Source organism: Rattus norvegicus, chromosome X (genome assembly GCF_021556685.1).
Source record: "Rattus norvegicus strain SHRSP/BbbUtx chromosome X, alternate assembly SHRSP_T2T, whole genome shotgun sequence".
Taxonomy (NCBI): domain Eukaryota; kingdom Metazoa; phylum Chordata; class Mammalia; order Rodentia; family Muridae; genus Rattus; species Rattus norvegicus.
Genome location: NC_141554.1, coordinates 20,785,723 through 20,793,706, shown reverse-complemented (window position 1 = coordinate 20,793,706; position 7,984 = coordinate 20,785,723).

Here is a 7,984-nt window from a genome sequence, read left to right as displayed (position 1 = left end):
TGTCAAGAGTAGTCCTATAGAGGGGGCTAAAGTGGCATGGAACTGTGATGTCCCACCAAGAGGTATAGGAGCAAGTCTTTTAGAAGTGAATCCATGCCTACCCTACTGTGTAGGCTGACCCCTGGACAGACAGCACATGAATGCTATGAATCAGAGCCACCTAACTTGGCCACTCCCAGAATCCTGACCCTCTAAGACCAGAGACGTTTGTTTTGTCTTGAGTCAAGGTCTCACTGTGTAGCTCAATTGGTGAACTGGTGCTTAGTTCCCTTGCCCCCTGAGCCTCACAAAGGCTAGAACTACATGCATGCAGTAGCATGCCTGATGTAGTCATTAAGCTTTGTGGTAATTTGGTATCAATAGATACCTAGTAAATCACCAAAATCTCAACAAAGAGCATGAAAAGTCTTTCTTCTATCTAAATCATTCAGACACACGGGGTTGAGAGGGAGGGAAACAGTGTCTCTATGTAGACTGGGTCGCTGTATATTCTAGGTTGGCCTGGAACTCACTAGATAGCCCAGGAGAGTTTCACACTCTCCATCCTCCTTCTTAGTGGAGGATAGTACTACAGTCGTGCATCACCATGACTCACTTGATCTATTTATTTGAAAATGGGATCTTGCTAAGTTTCCTAAGAGAGTAGCAGATTCCTGGGCTCAAGTTATCCTTGTGCTTCAGCTTCTGGAGAGGTGAGACTAGAGATAACTATATACTTTAATTTTGTTTTTGTTTGTGTGTTTTTGTAGTTAGGGTCTTACTATATAGCCCGGATGGCTAGGAATTTGCTATATAGACTAGGCTGGCCTCAAACTTACAGAGATCTGCCTTCCTTTACCTACCAAGGGTTAAAATTAAAGATCTGTTGTGGGGTTGGGGATTTGGCTCAGTGGTAGAGCGCTTGCCTAGCAAGCGCAAGGCCCTGGGTTTAGTCCCCAGCTCTGAAAAAAAAAAAAAAAAAAAGAAAGAAAAAGAAAAGAAAAGATCTGTTGTTACCATACCCAGCTAGGCAAATGCTGTAACACTTAGCTACACATGCAGCCTTTAATATTGATACTTAGTTTTCCAAGGCCTTTTTGTGCCCTAACAGTATCTAAGTTTTAACTGTATAAAAGGCCCCTTTCTCCTACCAGTGGAAGGTTGGGTACTGTGTTGCCTGTTCTTTTGTAAACCTGATACAAGTTAGTCATCTGGGCAAAGGGAAGCCCAGGTGAGAAAATGCTTCCCTTAGAGTGACCTTTAGGTGAGCCTGTGGGGCATTTTCTTGGAAAAAAAAAAGGTTGCTGTAAGGAGGCACAGCCTACTGTGGGCAGTGCCATCCCTCGGCAGAAGGTCCTGGGATGAAAAAGCAGCTGTGATGGTTATTCTTGGTTGACAACTTGACCACATCTGGAATTAACTAAAATTCAAAAATACAGGACACACCAGTGGGAATTTTTTTTCTTAATTTGAAGTAGGAAGATCCACTCTAATCTAGACCTTAAGGCTGAAAGACACAGGCCTTTCAAATGGGTTTTGAGGTGGGAAGACAGGCTAATTATCTGGCCATACCTTGTGCTGGAAGCCTACATAAGGACAAGGCGGTTCTTTGCTTGCTCTCACCTTGCTAGCAAGTCCATTCCTTAACTGGCATTAGACCTTTCTCTGGGATTCCAGCACATATTGAAAACTAGCTAAGGGGTTGGGGATTTAGCTCAGTGGTAGAGCATTTGCCTAGCAAGCGCAAGGCCCTGGGTTAGGTCCCCAGCTCTGAAAAAAAAAAAAAAAAAGAAAAGAAAAAGAAAAAACTAGCTAAGACAACTACTGGATCCTTGAACTTTTTGTTGGCAGCCATTGTCCAGCCATATTCATATACAACAGCACTCATCCACAGAGGCTCTGCTTCTGCTCCTGCCTCCAGGTTCCTGCCCTGACTTTCCTTCACGGCAAAAGGTATAAGGTGAAATAAACCCCTCCTTCACAAATTACTTTTGGCCATAGTTTTTATCAATAGCAATAGAAAGCACAAAGTAAGACTAAAATGACAATATTATACACACACACACACACACACACACACACACACACACACACACACAATCTCAAGCTTAAATGTGTTGGACAGACATGCCTTTCTTTCCAGACTATGAATCTTCTCTATCCTTTGTAATCTTTTGTGTGTATGTGTGAGAAGATGCACATGCAGCAGAGGACAACTTTCAGGAAGTCTGTTCTCTTGAACCATGTGGGTCCTGGGGACAGAACTCTGGTCCCCAGGCTTGGCAGCAAGTGCCCTTATCCACTGACGCATATCACCAACCCATCTCTCACCCCTGCACCACTTTTTTAGACAGGATCTGCTTATCTTGCTCAAGTTGCCTTCAACCATGAGGTATTTCTGTCTCAACCCCCTAAGTGCTAGGATTGAAAGTGTATGCTGCTATGCCTAGCTTAGACTTTAAAAATTGCAAGTTATGGTCATTTGGGATTTTTAAATGTAAGTGTATGGGTGTTGTGCCTGTGTGTACATCTGTGCACAATATGCCTGGTATCCATGGAAAGCAGAAAAGGGGGTCAGATCCCCTGGGACTGCAGTTGTAGAGGGTTGCAAGCTGCCTGTGGGCCGTGGAAATTGAACCAAGGTCCTCTGGATGAGCAGCCAGTGTTTTGTTTTGTTTTGTTTTGTTTTGTTTTGTTTTTTGTTTTTTTTTATTAACTTGAGTATTTCTTTCTTTTTTTTTTTTTTGTTCTTTTTTTCAGAGCTGGGGACCGAACCCAGGGCCTTGCGCTTCCTAGGTAAGCGCTCTACCACTGAGCTAAATCCCCAGCCCCAACTTGAGTATTTCTTATATACATTTCGAGTGTTATTCCCTTTCCCGGTTTCCGGGCAAACATCCCCCTAATCCCTCCCCCTCCCCTTCTTTATGGGTGTTCCCCTCCCCATCCTCCCCCCATTGCCACCCTCCCCCCAACAATCTAATTCACTGGGGGTTCAGTCTTAGCAGGACCCAGGGCTTCCCCCTCCACTGGTGCTCTTACTAGGATATTCATTGCTACCTATGAGGTCAGAGTCCAGGGTCAGTCCAGGTATAGTCTTTAGGTAGTGGCTTAGTCCCTGGAAGCTCAGTGTTTTAACCACTGAGCCATGTCTCCAGCTAACTACTATTATGTCAGGACTTAGTCCTGATAGTTCATTTTCATTTTCTGTACTTACATAATAACTCAGTTGGCAGAATGTCTGCATATCATGCATAAAATCCTGCATCCAATCCATAGCACTGCAAATTCTGGTTGTGGTGGTCCAGACTGGTAATCCCAGCAGTTTGCTTGCTATGTGAGGTTGTGATGGTTTGTAAATGCTTGGCCCAGGGAATGACACTATTAGGAGGTGTGGCCCTGTTGGAGTAGGTGTGTCACTATGGGAGTGAGCTAAAAGACCCTCACCCTACCTGCCTGGAAGTCTTCCCCTAGCAGCCTTCAGATGGAGAACTCTCAGCTCTGCCTGCACCATGCCTGTCTGGATGCTGCCATGTTCTTGCCTTGATGATAATGGACTGTAAGCCTGAAACTGTAAGCCAGCCCCAAATAAATGTTGTCCTTTATAAGACTTGCCTTGGTCATGGTGTCTGTTCACAGCAGTAAAACCCTAACTAAGACAGAGGTGAAGGCTGTGTGTGTACGTGTTCACACTCAGTCTTTCATTTCTCAGAGTTTATAAGCACTGTCATTTCTGTCTTGTAATTGGTATCTTTGTCATAATCTCACCTGCTTGCTTAAGTCTTATGTTGTAAGGAACCCCCCCACCCAAGGCTCAGGTACTAAGAACCAAAATCTCTTGCCAGTATAGCCCTATGGATGGGCCGTGATGGAAATGAAACCATTAGCTAACAACTGAAACCTCAGGAACAACCCTGAGGCAAATTCACCCAACTAAGCTCCTTCCAGATTCCTGACCCTTGGAAACTGCAAGACAAATCCTTCTTGTTTTGAGCTGCTAAGTTTGAAAGTAATTTGTTATACTGTCATAAATAACTGAACCACCCAGTCTACTCCTCTTTGCCAATAGTTTCACTGATTTACTATGTATATTCTACTCATGAGTTCAAATTACTGAAGTTACCCACTACTGAAGTTGCCACTGGCTGGCAAAATGCATTGAGGATCGAAGGCTGGGACAGAACGCCCACCTCTTCACATACCTGGACTTTGAGGGGTGAAGAGAAGGGTGAGGGATGAGCCACACTGTGTGACCTCTAGCACTCCAGAAGTAGTTATTACTCACGCTTGCTCTCATAACACCTGCAAATGTTCTAGTAAGGAGTCATCATCAAATCCTTAGAGGGAAAGCTCTTTAAAAGGAGGCAGTCTCCCTCACAGACCCCAGCATTGGAATCTGGAGGACTGATGGCTCCTGGGTGCCCATTTCTTCTCCTAGGACACTTGCTTTTTCACACTAGCTGTGTGGACACTGATACCTGAAATTTGGATGATTTCTTTCTTTTTTTTTTAAAGATTTACTTATTTACTTCATGTATATGAATGAGTGCACAATCGCTGTCTTCAGCCACACCAGAAGAGGGCATCAGATCCCATTACAGATGGTTGTGAGCCACCATGTGGTTGCTGGGAATTGAACTCAGGACCTCTGGAAGAGCGGTCAGTGCTCTAACCACTGAGCCATCTCTCCAGCTCAGATGATTCCTCCAGTAAGAGAGCAGGCAGACTTTTTCCAGGGTATTGTGGAGAAAAGAGAAGAGCCACACTAACTTGCATTTCCATGTCCCTAGCCTAGACTGTACCTGCTGCCTCCAGCCATCTGTCTCTCATAACATACCAGTTCAAGATTTCCTCCTGTGGGCTGGAGAGATGGCTCAGTGGTTTAAAGTGCTGGCCACACAGGCCACTTTTCCAAAGGACCTAGGCTCAATTCCCAGCACCCACATGGCAGGTCACATCTGTTTGTAAATCCAATTCTAGAGAATACAACATCTTCACAGAGACATACATGCAGGCAAAACACCAATGTACTAAAAGCAAATAAAGACTTTTAAAAAATGAATAAAAGAAAAAACTTTTTTAAAGACTATTTTCTATGCTTTCATGGGTCTCAGAGCTGTGCAGCAATTTATCTTTTCTTTAAAACATTTAAATAGACAGGCAGACAGACAGACAGATCCTCTGGATAGAGCTGGAACTGTTTAGTGTCTTTGAACTCATTACGTAAACAAGGCTGGCCTCAAACTCAGAGATCTGCCTATCATGTGCTGAGATTAAAGGTGCATGCCACCATGCCAGGCTCTAAACAATTTTTTAAAAATTACATTTCCTTATTCATTTTGTGTGTGTTTCGGGGCAGGGAGTCCATGGCGAGGTTAAAGGACAAATTACATGAGTCAGTTCTCTCTATCTGGGTCCTGGGGAACAAAGTCAGCCTATCAGTCTTGGTGGCAACTGCCCTTAACTAAGCCCCCTCATCAGCTCTGAAACTTTGTGTTTCCCTCTGTAGTTTCTCTGGTGGGGATTTCAGCAGCTTATATCATTTGCCATCTTGGAATGGACTGGAAGGTCCAAGTATCTTATAGAAAGAATAGAAGTTTCTACCTTTCAGAGCCCAATCTTCTTGTTCAAAGAGTGGATTCATTGACGCTCTAAAGTTCCAAGCTGCCACACCCAGAATTGACTTGTATGACCCTTTAAAGGTTATACAATGATGACTCATTGTTTTAAAAGTACTGGCTGCTGGACAATAGTGTGATTTTGAGGGCAGCCTGGTCTACAGAGCAAGTTCCAGAACAGCCAAAGCTATATACAAAGAAATCCCATCTCAAAAAATCAAAAACGGGGGTTGGGGATTTAGCTCAGTGGTAGAGCGCTTGCTTAGCAAGCACAAGGCCCTGGGTTCGGTCCTCAGCTCCGGAAAAAAAAAACAAAACAAAACAACAAAAACAGAAAAAGAAATCAAAAACAAGGGGTTGGGGATTTAGCTCAGTGGTAGAGCACTTGCCTAGCAAGCACAAGGCCCTAGGTTCGGTCCTCAGTTCCGAGGTGGGGAAAAAAAAAAAAAACAGAACAAAACAACGACAAAAAAGAATACTGGCTGTTCTTCTAGAGGACCTGGGTTTGGTTCACAGCACCCAAATGGGAACTCACACCCAACTGTAACTCCAGTTCCAGGACATCTGGCACCATTTTCTGGTCTCTAAAGGCAACAGGCATACAAGTGGTGCATATACAGATATGTAGGCCAAACACCCATAAAATTAACATTAAAGCCAATCATGGTGGCACATACTTTTATTCCCAGCACTCAGGAGGTAGAGGCAGGGGGATCTCTGAGTTTGAGGCCAGCCAGGCTGCATGGCAACTTCTAGACCAGCCAAAGCTACTCTGTCTCAAAACAAAATTAAAATGTTTAAAAGAATAATTAAACCAGATGTACTGGCTGGTTTTGTGTGTCAACTTGACACAAGCTGGAGTTGTCACAGAGAAAGGAACCTCCCTTGAGGAAATGCCTCCATGAGACCCAGCTGTAAGGCATTTTCTCAATTAGTGATCAAGGGGGAGGGCCCATTGTGGGTGGTGCCATCCCTGGGCTGGTAGTCCTGGGTTCTATAAGAGAGCAAGCTGAGCAAGCCAGGGAAGCAAGCCAGTAAGAAACATCCCTCCATGGCCTCTGCCTCAGCTCCTGCTTCCTGCCCTGCTTGAGTTCCAGTCCTGATTTCCTTTGGTGATGAACAGAATGTGGAAGTGTAAGCTGAATAAACCCTTTCCTCCCCAACTTGCTTCTTGGTCATGGTGTTTGTGCAGGAATAGAAACCCTAAGACACCAGAATTCGTTAATAGTAGAACACACCCCATAGAGTGTCAGCTAAGTTACTGACAAAAGGAACCCATAAGGTCCCCAGAAGGCCCTTATACCTTTGTATTATACAGATGGATGGCTTCCGTGGGCTCCAAGCCCTTATTCACAGTGTACACTTGGTAGGCCCATAGTATCTGAATATGCTGGACACTTAAATAAGATAGTTTTGTTCTGCTCTTTAAGTGGCTAATCCTCTACCAATAGTAGACAATGATATGAACAGTTTAAGGGGGCTGGAGAGATGGCTCAGCAGTTAAGAGCACTGACTGCTCTTCCAGAGGTCCTGAGTTCAATTCCCAGCAATCACATGGTGGCTTACAACCATCTGTAATGGGATCTGATGCCCTCTTCTGGTGTGGCTGAAGACAGTGACAGTGTACTTATATATAATAAATAAATCTTTTTTTTTAAAAAGTTTAAGGGCCAGCCTCAACTTTACATGTTAATTTGGGGAGGGGAGCAGGTAAGAAGATATTTTCCCTGATTCCCCTTAATCTCTGGCAGCAAATCTTCTAGTGGGAGGCACAAGGTCATTCTTTGGGGACCCCAGTTAACTCATCCACCACCTGTCATATCCTTAGTTCAGGACACCTTCGAGAGAACTGCATGTTCTAATTGGGGAACAGGGGCTGCTTTTGAGATATTTTTCACTCTGTAGGCTAGGCTAGACTTAAACTTGATTCTCCTTCTTTATTCTTCCAAGTAGCTGAGAATATGTGTATACCTCTGCAGCCTGCTCAAGGGCCTGTTTGGTTTTTGTGAGTTTTTTGTTTGCTTGTTTTTCAATTTATTTCTACCATGGAGATGCTTGGTGGCATAGGCTAGAGTTATGATGGTTGTGCGTCACCACATGGATGCTGGAAACTGAGTGCACACCCTCCTGTGCAAGAATGATGAGTAGTTATTATTTTATGTGTATTATGTTTTTGCTGCATATGTCTATGTGACGGTGTTGGAATTCAGAGTAATAGAGTTGTGAGCCGTGTGGTTGCTGGGAATTGAACCTGGGTCCTCTGGAAGAGTAGTCAGTACTCTTAACCACTTATAATGAGTGTCCTTGGGTTTTTTTTGTTTGTTTTTTGTTTTTGTTTTGTTTTTCAAGACAGGGTTTCTCTGTGTAGCCCTGGCTGTCCCAGAACTTGC